The sequence below is a fragment of the Ambystoma mexicanum genome, chromosome 2q, assembly GCF_040938575.1.
Source record: "Ambystoma mexicanum isolate Mex_15411 chromosome 2q, UKY_AmexF1_1, whole genome shotgun sequence".
Lineage (NCBI taxonomy): Eukaryota > Metazoa > Chordata > Amphibia > Caudata > Ambystomatidae > Ambystoma > Ambystoma mexicanum.
In genome coordinates this window covers 1372407315-1372426820 of record NC_090924.1, presented here as the reverse complement: position 1 = coordinate 1372426820, position 19506 = coordinate 1372407315, and the positions used below count along the sequence as shown (strand labels likewise).

The 19506-nt window shown below is 45.8% G+C and overlaps 1 protein-coding gene across 3 annotated transcripts in view; it reads right to left on the bottom strand.

Moving 5' to 3' along the window:
- LOC138570179 (thyroid hormone receptor beta) overlaps positions 1-19506 on the bottom strand; it is a 1132895-nt gene that overhangs the window by 789346 nt on the left and 324043 nt on the right. For all 3 annotated transcript variants that reach the window (XM_069648855.1, XM_069648857.1, XM_069648856.1), the window contains exon 2: positions 19271-19395. The gene's annotated coding sequence lies outside the window, so the exon portion shown is untranslated. The remainder of the gene's footprint in view (positions 1-19270; positions 19396-19506) is intronic.

The following is a 19506-nucleotide window of genomic DNA, read 5'->3' as shown; positions in this document are numbered from 1 at the left end:
ACAACTTTGAAAAGCATCAGGATCCCTATTTACGTACATTGCTGCCAGGTACCCCTTCCACTGCCACCCCCTCCAGATACCCTTAAATCCTCTCACGTGACTGTGCATCGAGCAAAGGCATAGGGGTCAAAGCCTAGGACTTATCGGCGGACTTCTCAAGTAGCGAAATTCTGGCCGTTTCCCCTTATACCTTCAGAAATTCCACCCTGCTTCCTTCGTTCCTGCTTTATTTTTCTCCTCCTGTCCTTATCTGATCCACGTACATTCACCTTCCTTCACGTTTCTCCTTGTCCACAGTTCTCATTTTTCCTCCTCCACTCAAATTTCACTTCCTCCTCTACTTCTATATACTGTTCTTTCCTCTCTGCCCTTCTATTCTCCATTCTCTCGTCCTCTCCTTTACCTCACTTCCTCTGATCTGTTCTCACTTCTTTGCTTTTCTTTCTTCTTGCTTTTCTTTTTCCTCCTTTCCTCACTATTTCTCCACCCACTCGGCCCATCTCCCCTCCTCGTCTCTATACCCTCTTCCTTTACCCATCCCACCGCCCATTCCCCTCTGCTCCTGGCCCCTCCCTTCCCCTCAATCCCACATTTCGCCCTCACTTCCCTTTCCCATCCCAAGCCACCCTACTACACCTCTCGTCCTCCTGCTCCCTACCTAACCCTCCCTCCACCCTTCTCTACCTCTCCTCCACCTCACTCTGTCATGCTCCTCTTCTCCTCCCCTTCTTACTTTCATCCACCTCCTCCTCACTCTCCCATGCTCAACACCAGAGCCGGCCTTAAGGGGTGCGGGGGTTGAGCCGGGCGACTGCCTGGGGTGCCATGCCCCCTAGGTCGCCATTAGCCCCACCACTCCAGCTCGGGGGAGTCTCAAGGGCTCCCTCGAGCTGGCGTAGTGGGAGAAGGTGCCGCAGGCGGGCCTTTGCTATTAAATGCGCCCGCGGCAGGGAGCACATTTAATAACAATACAGTGCTGTTGTCAGCATCCTATTGTTATTAAATGCGCCCCTCTGCCGCAGTCGCTTTTAAATGACAAAAGGGTGCCATTAGCCCCCCACCACGCCAGCTCGGGAGAGCCTTTCAAGGGCTACCCGGAGCTGGCGTAGTGGCAGAAGGCGTGGCAGGCACCCCATTGTTATTAAATGCGCCTGCGGCAGCAGAGCACATATACCACTAGGGTGCTGATACACTCTACTCATATCATTACCTCCTTACCCGAGCGAGGGGGTCAACAACAAAAGAAATCTCACATGGGCGATCAAAGAAGTAGAAGCATCGTTTTTAGGGCGTAGTATGGAGTTCTTGCTTGTTGTTCTTGTTGAATACATGAGGCCTGGGATCAGATGGAGGCCTGGGTCCCTCCGTAGACTGCATTACTCAGAAATTGGCAGTCTCCAACCCCAGTACTCGCCCTAGTACCATCCGCCAGCCTAGGACGTCTTCCCAATATCAGGCATGTTTTACCAACACCAAGAGGATTATTAGGAAATATTACATCGGTCAACAAACGTTGCACCATCTGCAGCTTGATACTAGATGGACACCATGGTGCCAACACATATGGTTTTGCCCGAGCCAAATGCATGCTGATGTAGGGGATGCGTTAAAGCTCATCTGCGCTTCTGCAAGATTCGCTCGCATGGCACTGGCATGTCATGTTATTGGACACGGCCCTCCAGAAAAGGAACAGTACTACAGAGATCTGTCAATGCGTTATTGGAACTGAACGGAAGCAAATGAGTGCCATAGGCAGTGCAGCAGGCAGCTAATCCTGCACCGTGGATGGCCGAGAAGAAACGCAGAGTGGGACACCATTCCTCCATCACACTGAATGCCACATTTCCGATGCTCTCGCCATCCAAGACACTTGATATGTTTGACTTTAATAGCGTGTGTAAAGGGAAAGCGTAATCCGCCATCGAAATGGGAAGAATAGGTGCCACCCTACTGGGTATTCTAATCCTGGCAATAAAGTGTACGAGGGGCTTTTGTAAAGTGAGCACAGTTCTGTCTGTGGTTCGTCACAACAAGCCCGCCCTACACCCTTCCCCCCCAATTCAAATACACACTTTAAAAGCTGTGTTACTCTCTTAATGTGTTTATTGTGAAGATGAAGTGCAGAAGAGCCTTAGCCACACAATGCACTCCGTGCCATTACTGCTCGAAGCACTGGTCGCAACCGTCCCAGAATGGTTTCGTCTTATAATGAAAGTGTACGATGCAATTGAAACATGCACTGCACGGAACGTTCCCTTAAACAGCATGCACAGTTGTTTGGGGGCTTGGATTGTGCGCATGAGGGGGCGTGGTTATGGGGCTTGTGGGGAGTGGGTGCAGGCCACCAGGGCACATAACCCTTGCAGCCGTCCATTTGCCTTTACTGCCAATTATTCTTTGCGCATGCACCCCAATGCATTTCTCCTTATCCCCCATAAATTGGCATGACACAGTATTTCAAATGGCAAACTTAGCCGCAGTTTTATTTCCATGACAACAGAATTATTTGTACACATTTGTGAACTTCATTCTGTATGTGTGGCGCTTGCTTGCCGGATTTCCTTTGCTTCCCCCTATACTTGGTATAGTAGGCCCCCCCCAACTCCCCCGACCCATTGTACCTGTTCCTATCCTGCCCGTGCCGCCGTTGGTACCCCTGTCGCAAGCTGCTGGGCCATCCCTGCGTTCATCTGAGCCCTTGGCCCTTGGCTCCCCCATTCCTGTCCCCACGGAAGCCCCGCCATATGTGCCTGTTGACCGCCCCCAATAGGTGGGCCCACACTAGGCAGCCCGACAAATAAGAAACCCCGGGTGGGATCCCGCTCCTCTGTGGCAGCTGACTTACTCCCCCTGGCTGGGCCCAGCCATGACTCCTACCTCCGCACCATGGCCCCTCTAGCCCCTGAGGTTCCCCCGGTTGCGTGGTTATACCCCCATTAAACACCATTCCCTCCAACATACTAGCATTAGCAACAACATTTGGCATTTGCCCATTCTTCCCCCATGCTTGCATGCATTCCATTTCCATACCTTTTACCATCTCCAGGGATGTGGTTCCTCCACCAGCGACTTCCACCGTTCTGGTCACAGGAGTGCTGGGTGGGCTCACTCGGTTCCCTGGAGCCTCAGCAGGTGTAGGAGCCGTTAAGGCCACATCCTCCTGCGTCCTCCTCTTTTGTCGCGGTCTCTTGGTGCTGTTGGCCTGCTCCTTGCTCGCCTTAGCCTTGGCCGTCATTGTACTTTTCCTTTTGCTTACTTGGATCTCCTCCTCTTCATCCTCCTCCACGCTGTGAATCTCTGCTTCGACCACCTTGGCCTCACTGCCGCTGTCCTGAAACATCAGAGGGGAGCTCTCCACCCTCTGGCTGGGCCCTCCTTCCTGGCTAGGTTGGGCCACCATCTATGTCATCCAGTCCGGGCCATGGGTTGCTGCTGCCACCCTGGCCATTTCCATAAATGCCGCCAGATCCATTGCCCGTTGGCCACCTGCTGAGACAGCCCTCCTGGGCAGCCTGTTGCTGTTGCCCGTGCTTCCTCTGCTCCCTAGGCTGTCCTGGTGCTTCCTTTCCTGCACCCTCTCCTGGCGTGTGATCACACAGCCCCCTCCTGCCAGCCGCCGTTCACCCGGAGGCTGCTGCCTCGTGGCCTGCCGCGTGTGTTCCCTGTGAGGGGGGGGGGGCCCGTGTGCTGTTGTGCCACTGCACAGTGTGTCCTCAAGCCCCTTGCTCGTGAAACCTTCGTCCGTAGGGGGGGGGGGGGGCTTGCTCGTGTCAGCCGGGGCCTTGACGCAGGTCGCTGCCCCGTGTGTCCTCACTGAGCCTCCTTGCTCCCTGGGCCCCTGCCCTGCCTTGGCGCTCGTTCGCGCTGCAGCCGCTCACCTAGCCGCCTCTCCGGCCGTTCCTGAGCCGAGCGGGCTCCTTTCCTGCTTTCCTCTGCCGCTCGCTGGCCCCTCGCCCCTCCTTCTCCGTTGTGCCGTGCCGGTCCGCTTGTGCCTCTGCTCCGTCCCGGCGCTCCGCTGCGATCCTTGGTCCTTTGCTCCAGCCCCGCCTTTCCGCTGTGCTTTGCCTGTTCTGTGCTTCCTCCTGCAGCCACTCCACTCACTGACCCGATCAGCTGGGCGATCTTCCGGCTGCTGGGCGGTCCTCTGGAGTAACAAGTCTGTTCCGTCACCGATCAGCTGGGCAATCCTGCTGCTGGTCCTTCTTCCTGCAAAACGAAATCCCTTCCACTGGCAGGACGGCGACCAGGTCCAAGTGCAGGAGCGAGATGCCTGGCACCCCGGTTCTGCCTGCTTATAAATTGGTGGCCCGCCCCTTTTCCTTTGTTTAGCCCTTCGCGGGCTTTTGGGCCATTTGGCCTTTTGGCGCCGTTCCGCCCCTTGACCGCCTGTCCCCAGGGGGAGGGTCTCAAGTTCCTGGCGGCATGACCCCACAGGGGTTAACCTGCTGCCTCCTCCATTTTGGGCTGATTATTCCGTCGTCAGCTCGATAGTTGCACTACTTCTTTTCCTACACTTCGACCACTGGCTCCAAGTGTGCGTTTCTGTTCGCATTTACACTGTTACAAAACCAACAAAAACAAAGCATTAGCAAAGCCGCTTCTGTATGGAGCCCTGCAACCTGTGACTCCCCTGATGTTTTGTACTACAGCTCCCATGATCCTTTGCCACGGACAGTGCTGGCCAGCAAAACTGGGGGGTTTGTTACTGCCTCTAGAAACTGGCAGGGACGTTTTAAGCGAGGATCCTGGTGATGTCAGCATTATCGTCAAAGGCTGGGGCGGAGGGAGTGTACTATAGATCGTTTTTGTATTTGTTGTATGTAGTAGACACCTATAGAGTAACCACCATGTAAAAACGTGATGGAATAGGTCACAAAAAAAATAGGTCACAAAAAAAAACGAGTAACATTACACACCTTCGCTGGGACTAGTGTGTGGCATTGCATCTCTCAAAAGAAAATATATGGAAAAACTAAGTAAAAAGCAAAGTTAAGAATAAATGGCAAACAAATGCCATAAATATAAAATGTACAGTTACTGAATATATTAAAAGTAACATGATGTTGCTTGCTGCACACGAAGCTGCGCTTGCTTTCTCCCGTCATTGAAACGGTGAGATGATCGTATCTGGTAAAGATGTGCAGGGCCAATACTGAAGATCGAGTGAGGACACACCAGCATCGAGACCTGGGGACAATGTGGCTAATTCCGTAGCTAAAAAAGCGATATGTGCAAAAATAGCTCACATGCACTGTAACGATACACAAAGAAAATGCATGTGTAAATACAGGCACAGGCAGGACCAACAAGCGTGTTCATTGGGTTTAGGTCCATTTAATAGAAAGAAATTAACCTTTTCCGATTTGACCGAATTTCTTTAGGTTACTTTTTTGGTCGAAAAGGCAGGGGGGGGTCCATGGGACCCCAGCTCCACCCCTCCTCTTCCCCTACCCCATCCCACAAATTACTAAAGAATTTGAGCAAAAAAATGTGGTCAATTAGGAAAAGGTCAATTGGGCCACGTTCAAGTATGCTAATACCTATTCATTGCACCCACCCAATGATATGGCTTCTGCTTAGAGATAATGCAATCACATACACGCTGAAGTGTACCAACCAACCACACCTACACGCTGAAGTGTACCAACCAAGATTTCTCAAACTTACTCGACAAGGGTGGGGGAATAACCAAGAACCAAATACAGGCCTTCCTATGGGTGTCACGTAACTAAGTAAGCCCTACTGTAAGAGCGCCACGAAGCCCAAGGACCCCTTTGTGCGCTTTATACAGGTAAAAAAAATGTATAAATGTAAAAAAAAAATAAGACTTTTTTATTACCAACACTGAAAATGGCAATTTTAAAGAGTCCATCACATTATGACTACAACTTTAACTAACACTATGCTATTACTTCACAAGCCTGGGTTTAAATATTGAGTAAGCATCGTGAAGCAGTGGTGCAGGGTTCGAAATTGAGGGGAGCTGGGAGCTATTTAGCTCTGGCAAGTAGCCAAGAAAAGCCTGGCTAGCTTGGCAACAGCTACTAGGGGCTACTTTGGCTCTCCAGGTCAACTGATGCAAAACAAACACAGCTATGGAAATTTAACTCTGCATTTGGCACACCGTATAAATAAACATTTAAAGACATCTATATGACATTTTAAGCAAAGTGGGCAGTACCCAGAAGAAAAATAAAGTTTACATCTTATGTTGAAGTTAGACATGCAGAACGCTATAGTCTAGCTCCTGGCTCCCCAGTGGTAGCTCCAGCTCACTGGTTAATGACGGATACCCAGAAGATGCTTTTAGCCCCTGCTTATCTAATCTCTATTTCACCGCCTGTGTTGTAAAAATGGAAGCAAACAATTTTAACATTTGCTCCTAAGAAAACGCCAGCAAAGTTATGTTGGGTTTAAAAGGCTTGAAAAAGCAACTTACATCTGAAAGTGGTATTAGCCATTTCCGTACAGAGGCACCGGGCACAGCAGCATTTCAGATAATTTGCATACCCACAATGCACTGCCCATATATCTCTGGACAGGAGTTTATCTTTCAGTGATTGCAACTGGGTGGCGCCGTGCTATGGGTGACTGGGCTAAAATGGCTAACTCTACATTCACATTTCAGGTGCAAGGTGTTTTATACACCTATTAAACCCACCATAACTTTGCTGGTGTTTCTATATACACACACACATATATATATAGTTGCAGTGCTATGTCAAGATGTTGGACCAACATCTAGTGAAGCCTAAGAGCTTCTGCCAAGGACAGGATCAGAACGCAAATCCTCTGATCAAGAGACTCACCGCTGCAAACCCATTTTGACCGCTACCCGCAGCCAATCACGATGAAGACCCTGCGAAAAAAGCCTTACTGTGACAAGTCCACACAGGCCATGAAGAAATCAAACCCACACCTACACATTCAACCCGAGAGGATAGAGTAATGAGGCTCAAGCCTCGGTATCCAATAATCACTGCTGATGGATTGGTTTCATTAATAACCACACAAACTAGTGAGTGGACAAGACAGAACAGGTCAGTGGGCTCATAAAACATGAACTGAATATTTCCTTTGAAGTCGAGTTTCAGTTGGCTAGTCTCCAGAGCATAAACTGCAGGGGAGAAACACTTTTTTTTTTTTTACATAAATTGGAAAACTGGAACTGTCCAAGTAACTTGATCGACCCAATAAAAGCGCTTCATTCTGACACAGCCATCAGCATACGCTTAAACAATCAAGGCGCCCTATCTGATCAAATACCTACGAACATGGGCGTGAAACAAGGCTGCCCACTAGCTGCCGAGCTGTTCAAACTCTTCATTGCCGACATCCCAGCCCATCGCACAAATGTGAGATGTTTTCTACCAATCCTAAATAACACCGAAATTGGATGTCTCATTTACGCGGATGACGTGGTCCTTTTAGATAAGACCCAGATAGGCCTACAACGGCAAATGACAAACTTACACGAATATCTCATCAAAAACGATCTGGAGATAAACACTGACAAGACCAAGATCGTCGTCATTGGTAGAACAAACCTCAAAAGACAAAGGGCCTTCACTTGGTACATCGATAAGAACCCGCTTGATGTAGTAGACTCAATAAGATACCTAGGAAACTCTTTTAATAATTCCCTCTGCGAACATCACTGGAAAACCAACCTAATAGCTCGAATGACTCAATTCAGCATACAAGCACAGCTCTTGAACAAATCATATGGTAAATTCACTCTTACTCCCATATTGACATTCTATTCTCAAAAAGTAGTACCGGCTATTACTTTTGGCTCGGAAGCAGGCTGGAGCATAGACATGGCTTTTTGGCAGAAACTCGAGGGTATTTTTTGGCGGCGGGTCCTGAAGCTACCAACATACATTTCAATGACTCAGTTAAGACATGAGCTTTCCTTAAACTCGTTACACACTACTGTCTTGTGGAAATCTTTAATGGCATTCCGGAAAATGATTGAAACGCCCATGTCTCCTGCTCATCAGATCTTCTCTAAGAGTGCTGGACCTGGTCACTCCAATTTACTTGAAGAATGGAAACAACGCTTGGTACAGATATTAACTGGTGCCGATTTAAATACCGACGAACTAATAATGAGACCACAATCTGCGAAAAAAAAGTTTGAGACTGTGAAGTGGATTCAGAATAACGAACAAAGGAGAAAGATGTCCTCAACATTAGATGCTGGAATAGGTGAACTTAAGCTGGGAGTTCCATGTAACTATCTGACGAACTGCCCGTCGAGACACCATCGTGAGCAGTTCCTGCGAATACGGCTGAATGCCATTGACACAAGAGCCATGTTGTGGCTTCGTCATTCCAAAGAAGTAACTGATGATACATGCCGATTCTGCTTGAAGGAGCCTGAATCCCTAGAACATTTAATAACTAAATGCACGATAATTACGGCAAAACGTATCCTACATCTTGGGAACTTTAGTCCTGCGAGCCCCGACTCTCGAGATTGGTGGTCTCATGCAATGGCAGGCAATTCGGTGAAACTATGCTGTGCGATAGTTGATTTCATCGCCTCTCTCAAATTGAAGGCTGTGGGTCAATTAACACAGATTGTGCCGCCCTAATCATGAAGCTAGATCGTACTTGAACGGTGGCTTTGGTCGCTCCTGTGTTCTTTATGCACTTCTCCTTCTTGCATTTTCTCTTGGTTTGATCTAGTGGTAGCGTTTTTGGAAGAACACGTGACAAAAATGTTTGTAATAAAAGTCTGATGTCACAGTGTTACGCTGAGACATATTAGACTGATGTTGCAATAAAAATAAAAAAATATTTTTTTTTTTTACATAAAACTGGTTTTTACATAAAACTGGTTGCACAGAGAGTTACTATCCTCTTTTTATCGATTTCGAAAAGAAAGCTAGATGCATCAATCGAAAATGCAATATACGAGCAAATGAGGGGGTAAGCTAATAAGCTAATCTTATATAGGAATGTAACAGGCAGAAAGAACAAGACCTCGTTCATAAGTGGCAGAGAGATTACAGTGAAGCACACACTGCAAGCAAAGCCACACCGAATGTCCTTGAATAGAAAGGAATAGTGGTTTTTCGAAGGTCTTTTTAGGAGCTGGGGACCACATTAGCAAAAATACCTTTCCCTGATGCATAAGTGCTAAAAATGAAGGCGACACATGTTAAGATATCAATCCCGACAACCTTTGTACTTACAATTCCATTGGCATCTTGAAAAAATACAAGCAAATACGTGGAACCAAGTTAAAGAGAGTGAGAGAGTGTGTATATATATATATATATATATATATATATATATATATATATATATATATATATATATATATATATATATATATATATATATATATATATATATATATATATATATCACAGTCAGCCTAACTGTGCTGTTTGAGTGAGTAGTAAAGGAACCTTTGATATCCGGGCAGTGAGCAATCAATTGTCCACTGATGGCTCCAGGCTCACCCAGTTTTTTTTTTTTGTTGTTTAGTGCACAGTATCTTGGTCTAGGCGGTTTCTGAGCTTTATTGATTTTGGCAGCTAAAGTGTGCGGGGCACAGAATGATACCATGATATGCTGAAATATGATTTCTTCTGCTGAACACTCGGGATTTACCCTTGCTCCACTCTGTATAAGCAGAGGTTGGATATCTTCAAGAGATCATATCCCCAGTGGGAACTTGCATCTTCCTAATCTCAAGCAATTTTTCCTCTTCATGACTTCTCGCTTTTATTAAAAACTAATTTTCAACAGCACTTTCAATAAATATAGGTTTTTCGATATCGTCTCCTTTCATCAACAGGTTTTTGTTTGAAGTATTTTTTCGATGAAAATAAATCGATATATATAGGGGATTAAAAGGGGTGGGGAGGGGGTTGGAATAAGGCTATTAATATAGGGAAGGGGGGCTTGGGGGACTCCCCCACAGATATTTTCTATGAGTTTTTTCAAAGTATTTGCTTACTTCGAAAAAACAGAGGTGGGTGAAATGACATAGAACCAGGTTTTTATCAATTCTCCTTCAAGCGCAGCAGGGAATGGAAGGGGAACCGAAACCCGTACATTACCAACTAATCGCACACTACCCTTATCGCCCACATGGAAAAATAGTCATGCAAAGATAGATTTCTGAGTTGAAGAGTAATCGCTGTTTCAGGGAAGACACACCTTGAAAGAGCACCTACCGCCCTTCACTCTTAAGCCACTTTAGGTCAGAGAAGCCTGCGGGCCGGGTGCGTTAGCCTGCACTATAAACACTCGCATGTTTCTGGGACGGTGTTTTACCCAGAAAAAGGCCAACCCCCTGGGTGCGCTGACTCAACTCACCCTTTTGATGTCCTTAACATAGTCATTCTTCGCAAGCAAAGCATTTAAAGAAACAGGCTGCAGCCGTGCAGCTCTTTTCCTCTCCCTTTCCAAGGCAACTTATTGTGGCAATAAGCCACGAGGTGGCGGGCCAATAACGCCCCAGGTAATGCCCCCGGGGCGAGTTATAAGCCGGAGCGAAGCAAGGTCGTGGCGGTATTGGCCCGCCACCTCGTGGCTTATTGCCATTAGTACCAAAAAATGGCCGCCACCATGGAAAGGGAAAACGTAGTCTATTTTCCCTTTCCATGGCGGCCATCGGGAGCGGACGCGCTGGGAACAGAAGTGTTCCCAGCGCGTTCGCTTCCAAGACCAGAAGAAAAAAGAAGGTAAGTGGGGGCGGAAGGGAGGGGATGGGGAGGAGAAAAAAAAAAAAGTACTGCGGTCTCCGGCAGGGGACGATGGAAGCCTCCAGCCGTGTGAACGCTTGGAGCGGGGATGGCCCCGCTCCGAGTCTCCACACGGCTGGAGGTTTCCATCGTTCCCCCGCCGGGGACCGCGGGATAGAAGGTAAGTGGGGTGGGGAAGGAGGAGGGAGGAAAGGCTGGGGAAAAAAAAAATCCCCAAAATCAGTAATCCTGCTGCTCAGATTCAAACGCGTCGGCTGCAATTATTTAAGTAACAAGAAATTGAAACAACATACATGTGGGATTCAAACATCAATCCAAGGACTGGAGCTCCCATTGATGCACAAATAGCTTAGTGGGTAACCTTCTGAAAAGGGAACATGACGGCTCAATATATATTTAAGCAAAAGTGATGAAAATAATTATTTTTAATCTGATAAATACAGAGCAAAATGGTAAGCTCAATAAGTGAGAAGACCCACATTTGTCTCTACTATTGAAGCAACCTCTCCCCTGAAGCACTATGATCTATGGGGTCCTACAGCATTAATAAATCATGGTTCCTGCATCAAAACAACAATCCATGGTATAAGGATGGATTCCTTGCTGCTTGGACATGGTGATTCAGAAGGTGCCAAGAAGTTACAATCATTGGGCAGAAGTACCCGTGGAGGCACAAGACTTGTGCATTGCATTGGTCGCTGAGCCATAGCAAGACGATAAATGACAGTCCATGTGTAGAATTTCAAATTTAGATTTTAATAGTCTACATCTGCCCTACTTCTTGAAGAGAAGGCTGGCCTCAAGTGCATCCATGTTGGATGTAATTCACTTCGAGGTGGTGGGGGATTCCAGTCCAAGAAGCATGATCATCCTTATAAGGATTTATGGTGCAAATAGTATTTAGCACAGAACAAAAATGAAACCAGTCTGTTGCCTGAAAACACTTCCTAAATGTGTTTAAACAATCAAGTGATTGGAAGTAATTGATCTTTGTGCTCTTCAATTTCCATGACCAATTACACAATTAGGCTGAGGCTAAACGCACCCAACACCCAATAAGAGTGATGTATTAGTGCACTGCACTTGCCAACTACTATGCAAGTGTGCGCTCCCATGAATAAAGAATGTGTGGCACTGGAAAAAAACCTAACCCATCTTCTAGTACATTGTAACAAAATAAAATCCTTATCCTTTTTTCCCCTTCAGATGAGTTTTTGTCACTAGAGGAATATGCTCTGTGGTATTGCGTGTGCTTTTATTAATGTCAGATGCACAATAATGAAAGCATGTTCACTACCAAAACCTGTAAGAAAGGAGGCTGCCAATATACGGTTCGTAACAAAGCCGTCTCACTGACGATTGCGCAGTGGTCCACTCGCTCTTAGTACCGCAGGACTATCCTTAAGAGAAGAAACATGGTCTGGCAGTCTAGAAACAATTCATAAGTAACACATCAGGCTCACACAGTGCTCCGTGGGTCTGAAATGATGATGCACACCTTTAGTATGTCGCTTATCATGAACAACAACCTGACTAATCAAATTGTTCGGCGCCATTGCCCTCAGAGACCAGATAAATGTTTTTTGTATTTCCCAGTATCTATCAACCTGGAGTCTAGCAAATCAATTCTCAGAGAATTTAAACTTTGACTTAGACTGTAAAGCACAACATTGTCGGGCTTGGTAGCATCTCATGAGGTTTCACTTCTGACCTCCGCTGTTTCCCATATACAAGGTCTTTGCTGAACCCATTTCTCTCCAAGTGTTCATCATTCAATGGGAACCTTACGGTTTCATGGTTTTACTATTTTCAATTTTGTTTTTCTTCTGTATAAACAAAATTCTGTCTTTTCAAACCTGGGCAACTTTAAAAATTGGAATCACCAAAGCAAAAAGACCAATTCTATAATTTACATATTTCATGTACTGATAACCCTAATGTATTTTTTTTCAATAAATGTTTTTCCTTAATGAAAGCAATACATTTTGTCGCACCTCTCGATAAGCTTGAACATCGGAAGAGTTAAACCCGCTAGTTTACCCTTGAATTTCTTCAACTTAAACATATTTAAAAACTGTGTGCACTTAGTTGGTGGAGATCTGGGGACAAGGGGAGGGATCTTTGACTAATATTGATAAAACCCAAGCTAAATTCGCCTTGACTGCTTACAAAAAGGCAATTTTTCTGGCAGCTAATGTTTCACATGCTAAACAATTCCAGGCCATTTCTTCATGCCCCCCGTGGTATGGGAGTCAACAGTCCAACTCATGAGTGAAAGGCCTTTCATTGGTTTTCTATTTAAACTAATCATTGACATCCAGAATGCTCTGGATATCGAATCCCTCATTAGTCGTCTTGATTGGATGGATCCTAATCATAGAGACATACCTCAATTGCCTCCATTCACTGTCACACCCAATAATACAATCCTCTCAAATCTCTTTGTCCCACTAATAATTTAAAAGATGCTACCACAGACCTCAATGCATATAAACATGCAGAGGGTCTTGCCCCATATATCTGAATGGTTCTCTGTCATCAGGAGTGGCACTTGATGCACTCAAACACGCTGCTCTCATCTCTATCCTGAAGAAGCCCTCTTTGGACGCAGCCATATTTAATAACTTTAGGCCTAATACTGGGGTGCCTTGACTCGCCAAGACACACAAAATGGTGGAAGGGAATCAGCTGCAGGCACACACAGAACGGTCTTCTCCCTGTGAGCGAAAAGGCACCTCTGATCATCTGAGAGGAGACTCTCCTCACAGATCCCGTCGTTATGTTGACCAGGGCCTTCTGCTAAAACAGCTGTGCTCGGCAGAAGGCCCAGTAGGGATACCCCTGGATTGCTGCCATTAGTTTCTCCATAACAGCGACAAACTGGTTCAGATCAACCAATGTTCCTCATTTCCAGTTTTGGTGTAGCACGTTGTACTTCAAAGGTCTCCTGCATTTACACTTTAATCGAACACCTACCATTGCTCTCTTTTAGACCTTCTCACTTCTCTGAATTACCAGTATCATGCCTACGCAGAAGACACACAGGTTTAATTGCTTGTCCATTACCTACAAGATGATTTTGTATCTTTATCAACCCGACAAGACAAAGAAGGCCTCTGGAGGAAAAAGAGTACAGTTAAATGCAATGCCGGGAAAAGCTGAGGCTCTGCTGCTGGGGTTTTGTAATCACATGGTACAGAACCTACATTTCCTCACTGACTCACAACATTCTTGGCTAGATTCAGCAGTTTGCTGAAAGAGTAAAGAGTCTGAGGTTCTGGTTGGAATCTGATCTGTGTGTGAATTGCTGGATCAAGGTTACCAAGAAGAGATTTTTTTTACTGCTTCAATCGCATTGTGTCCTACCTTTCTTTCCATTTGTCACTGATAAACAAGTAATAGGATGCCTCATCAATTCATGGGAACTTGCTTCATAAGCATTTCTCCCAGCCTACCAAATGCAATGCCTCCACGGTCTGCAAAATGCCACCATCAGACTAACCTTTGTCATAAGAATTAAAGACTTGATCAGCTCTTTCACGACGATGGCTACACTGGCTTCCAGACCACAGCCATAGATACTTTGTTGAAGACAGATCGTCTTACTTGTGGATGTGTACAGGGACTGGCTGCTCCTCACTTCATGGCCAAGTTTATGTGCCATGTCATTCTCTTCTCTCATCCCCGTCTTCTGATGCCGAATATAACTCTGTCGATGAACTGAAATCGAGGAGAGAAGATTTTCAGGTCAGCCCCCCCCCCCCACCCTCTAACTATGGAATGCCCTCTCACTACCAATACTAAGCATTCACAATCTCAATGATTCTCAGAAGTGTCTAAGTCTTTGCAGTTCTCATAATGGCTTACTCTTCCTGATTTAATGCGTATTCAACACAGCACCTCCGCCGAGTTGCAAGCAGTGTTGTTTGCAAAGTGAACTATACAAAATGACCAATCAATATCAACTGGTCAGGTCATGATTTCCCATGTTTGTTGCGCAAGGATGGAGGGCTTTGCAGTGCCCTTTCAGCGGCTGACCCGAACCCACCAGCTGCTGCTTGACGACTTGGCTGCAAGTCAAGATTTGCACAACACCTTCCCCTAAGGAGAGGGCTTTTTGAAACATGACACTGGTGCACTCAAAAAACAATCATGAAGAAGATGATGCACGTTATGATTTATTTTTAATAAAAGTACATTACACTCCCAGGGGTTGAGTTGAAAATCTCCCACGCCTCAGACTTCAAAGAAAGAATACCACAAGGCCTACTTGGTTGCCATGGGCAGTAATGGGAGATCATAGGACAAAGCCGGCTACAAAGCCATTGATGTATTCTATTGAGCACGCAACTTAACCATCTAGCCGCGTGCTGGGACAACACATTCCATGCTTATGTTTGATGCCGAATCACAGTGGTTTTGTTTAAGACATTGCTATGTTGTCGAATGTTTTTATTTGGTGAGCTCAGCTTTTTTTAGTTCCCACAGGTACACATTATGCACACACCTGTAGACGCAAATCTCCAACCATCTATCCACTACTGTCAGGAGTAGTGGGAGTCCCAGTATTAGTGCTCTGTGAGGGGCTGCGAGTATCCCCCCCCCACCCCGTGTGCTCTATGACTGCAAAGCTATATTGAATAGCTGGGGCTGCGAGAACACTCTCCCCTTGAATCTTCCGTCATTCTTTTAAGTGATTCGGGATCTCTGGGATTTTATGGCTTTTATTACTTTTTATGGCCAATCACTGATCGTTCCTTTTGTATTATGTTGTTTTTATGTTGGTGATTTATTTCCGATAGTCTACTGTGATGTAGTCTACTGTGAAGTATTGCTGATTTGGGTGTTAATGGTCTATCCGAATAAAGCACTTCAAATTGACTGTCAGGAAGATGATTGTACTCCAAAAAGATTTTACACACAGGTAGCAAACGTTGGCAAAGGGAACCAGTTTTAGCCGCCATACGGCAAGTGCAGCCTCAAATGCCACAATAAACTACATTCTGTGCCTAACAATCATTGGTAAAGCCAATAGTTGGAACTTTTGTGTAGATGTGATATAGGCATTTCCCAAGCAATGCCATAATGGCATATGTGTTCTATGCTTTGTACCGTGCTGAAAACTACAACAGTAGTCTCTAAGCCGCATCAGACTGTGCGACTACTAAGGTCTATGTAACGTTATTGGATTTATATCATGCCCCGCTGCCATCTGTATTATCTACAGGGGCTCTTGTGGCTCTGAAAGGAAAAGCTGGAGGGGGTTTTTGGTTAGAGGGGAGACAGAAAAGACAATGAGCTGTACAGGTGTGCTTACTAGGCAAGCATTGGTTTGTTCATCAGAGGCGTTTTGTATCCAGATGGGAGGCCATTAATTTATAATAGTCCTACTCAATGCAGAACTGTAGGGTTTGCAATGCTTTCTTTAACAGGACTTCAGTGCAAGGAACAGACCAAGCACACTTTGTTAAGGTAAAGACTTTTATAGCTGCAGTTCAGCCATGAACTCTCTGAATACTTCTCGGGAATAACACTGGCAGGCCCTAGCGTTAAGAAAGTGTGATGTTCCTGCTGACGGATCAGCTCAAACAGATCACAGAGGGTTGAGCGGGGAGAAGTGAGAGAGAATGGCTCTAAGAATGATCATGGGTGGCTAGAATCCTCAACACCCAATAGCAGGGCGCGCCTTCTCGCAAACCTCTCATCATCCCATCCGTTCTCTAAAGAAATCGTTTCTGCTAAAGTGCCACCTAACAGCCAAAGGTATGAAAGTAGAGCAAAGCAGAAAATGGTCTGAAATCTTAACATCTGCGACTGTCAAGTTGACAGAAAGTAGGGCACACACCGAACGTTCACCTTTCACCAAGCAAATCACAGTGCTAGAAGCAAACAAAGGCATGGAACAGTGACAGATCGATCACAAAGGCTGGCTTGTTTGCATGCACATTTGTCACCTACCACCATCTATACCAATAGTTTGTGCTCCACTAGCACATGAGGAAAACACAATTATCAACATCAGGCGAACAAGGATAATCCAATACCAGCCCACCCACTGACTGGTTCCTTTCCCACTACCTCTCCAGGTGTGGGTTCATCTGGCAACCTCAACTTCTGCGCAGAAGGGCACAGGTGGGATCTAGCACTGCAGCACTGAACACTGGGACACTAAAGGGACGCGTGATGTTCAATGTCACTAGATATACAGCTGTTATTTAAGCTCCCAACACAGCAAAGTTAATTCAGTAAAGTCATCAATCTAAAAAAATAAAAAAGAATGCATTTACCATGTAACTAATGAGTAGAAATTGCTACTTTTACGGCTAAAATCACATATCCTTTATCGTCTTGTGACGCTTTTGTGACTTAACCCCCTTGGAATAGGATTAGGTCTATACTGTGGCTTAAGCACCCGTTCCAGGGGCTGGAATGGGTGTTAACAGCCCAGCGGCCCAAGTCAAAAGCCAGTGCAAAGGGAGGGCTTTTAACGAGGGACCTGGATGTTAACATCCGTTCCAACCCCTGGAATGTTAACATCCGTTCCAGCCCCTGCCTGGAATGGGTACATAAACCGGGGTGCTAAACATTTTTAAAAAAAAGATTTAATTCACTGAACGGGACACACAAGGCGTTCCGTTCAATGAATGAAATACCTTTCCAAGATGGGCACCAAGGAAAGGAACGGCAGGGCTTTTCAGAGCCTTTCTTCCCTTTCCATGGCGGCCGGAGAAGCAGGGAAGTAGTTGCAGCAGCGGCCTGCGACCGCCCCAACAATTAGGTAAGTGGGGGTGGGAAAAGAGAAAAGACATTTTAAAAAGATAGGAATGGAGGAAAGATGGCGGTGGGAGGTTAGCTCAGCCGCTACGTGCTCGCCTTGGAAGCAAGACGACACGTGCTGCACAGGTTCGATCCCCGGGTCTGCGCTTAGAAACCTCTGGGTATTAAGCGTGTTATAAAAACATATATCATGGAACACAGGCTTTCACCTAGGGTTCAAACCCACGTTCCTCGCCAACTGATTGGCTGGCTCCACCCACCAGGGTGCTAATGTTATTTACAACAGGTTGAACAAAGACATGGGCGATTGATTTTGTTGCATTCATCTTCACTATTATATTTTGTGAACAATGCGATTACATGTGATTTGTCCTTTTTATGTCTACAGATTCATACTGTGTCACACGTTGTAATGTTTGTTGTATATTGTATATATCATTTTAGATTTTTGGTATTGAGATTGTTAAATACACGAATTAAATGATTGAATCTACCAAGTGTGTACACATGATGTGCTTATCGTCTTGCATCGCAACAGGGCTGCTGTAGGTTTAACCCCTCAGGGTTGTACAAATAGTGCTATGAATTTTGTTCTTGAATCATACAGAAAATTCACTCATTCCTGGTGGGAACACTTTGTTTTAAATACTTCAGGGGGAGTGACGGCTAAGAACAGCTGGGATAATAAACAGCGTCCCAAAGCACTAAAAGCTGATCCGGGGATGGATGGTGTGCTTGGGAAGGACGAGAACACCCGAGGACAGAGTTTTCAGAGTTACACAGTGTTTGATACTCGTCACCAAACTAGAGCTACCAGTCCCCACGAGTGGCTCGAGTCCAGCATAAAGGTATGGTTGTTAAGTACCTTTGGGAAATCTCCCTCCCGCTTTTTGATAAGAGTTGCCACTGTGGAAGAGTGCCCCTCATCTCTTCACACCGGTACAGGAGACCCAAAGAAAATGAATCAGCTTGGGGCAATGAAGACTAGAGCATGAGCCTCCATTTCTGGTTAATTTGGAGGGCCCTTACAAGAGGGAGAAAAATGCAGAGCTCTTACCCAATAATCCGAACAGGAAAACTGCCAAAGTGTTCCTTTGCTTATCATCCAAGATGTATGCATCAAAGTGCTGGTACTTCAGTTGTTAAGAGCATGCAAAGGGAAGCCGAAATATATCTGTTACGACTCAATCAGTACCTTTGTTTTTGGCTCTGAGAAGGGTTAACGCTCAATACAGACCCCACTTGAAACCGGATCTTATTCCAGTTACTCTCTGCATTCAAGAACAGTTCACCTTGCAAGTGGTGCGGCCAGAGGAAATCTTGCAATTAGGAGAGTGCAATAGAACGCATTATTTTGCTTTGCCATGGCGTTTTCTGCATATCAATGTTAATAATGCATATTTTATTGTGGGCTTCTCCAGAAGACAATACAATCTACAAATGAAAGATTCACACAGCGTGGCATCCCGCTTACTTAAACACGAGCCATAATCACCGTTCTGGATCCTGTGTGCAATCTACCAAAATAATGAATTGTGCTCATTACTATTCAGTGAGCCACAATGGCACTAAAGGAATGATGGACTATGATTAGCAATCATATGTGGTAAAACAAAAACACATAGCAATGCCATACTGTACTGTCTACATCAACCACAGGCTTCTGCGCTCCAGAGTGCTGCACCCTAAATGCAAAGGCTTCCTTTTGCATCACACACTCCGCCATGGCACACATCTACCAGGGCAATGGCAGTTGCAGGCCTTACCTGGACGCGTTGATCCTTCGAAGAGGAAGAGTCTTTCCTTTAGACCAGGCACACCGTAGACTCCAATAGGAAAAGAGACAGCAAGAGGACAGGCTGAAACAGGTCCCAAGGACTTGAACAGGTACCTAACAAGAGTGGAGAAAAAAAACCCAGATCAGTGCCAGACAGAAACGCTGACATAGCATTTATGAGTAGCTGAGAAGGTGGGATACATTTGAAACACGAAGCAAGGAGTA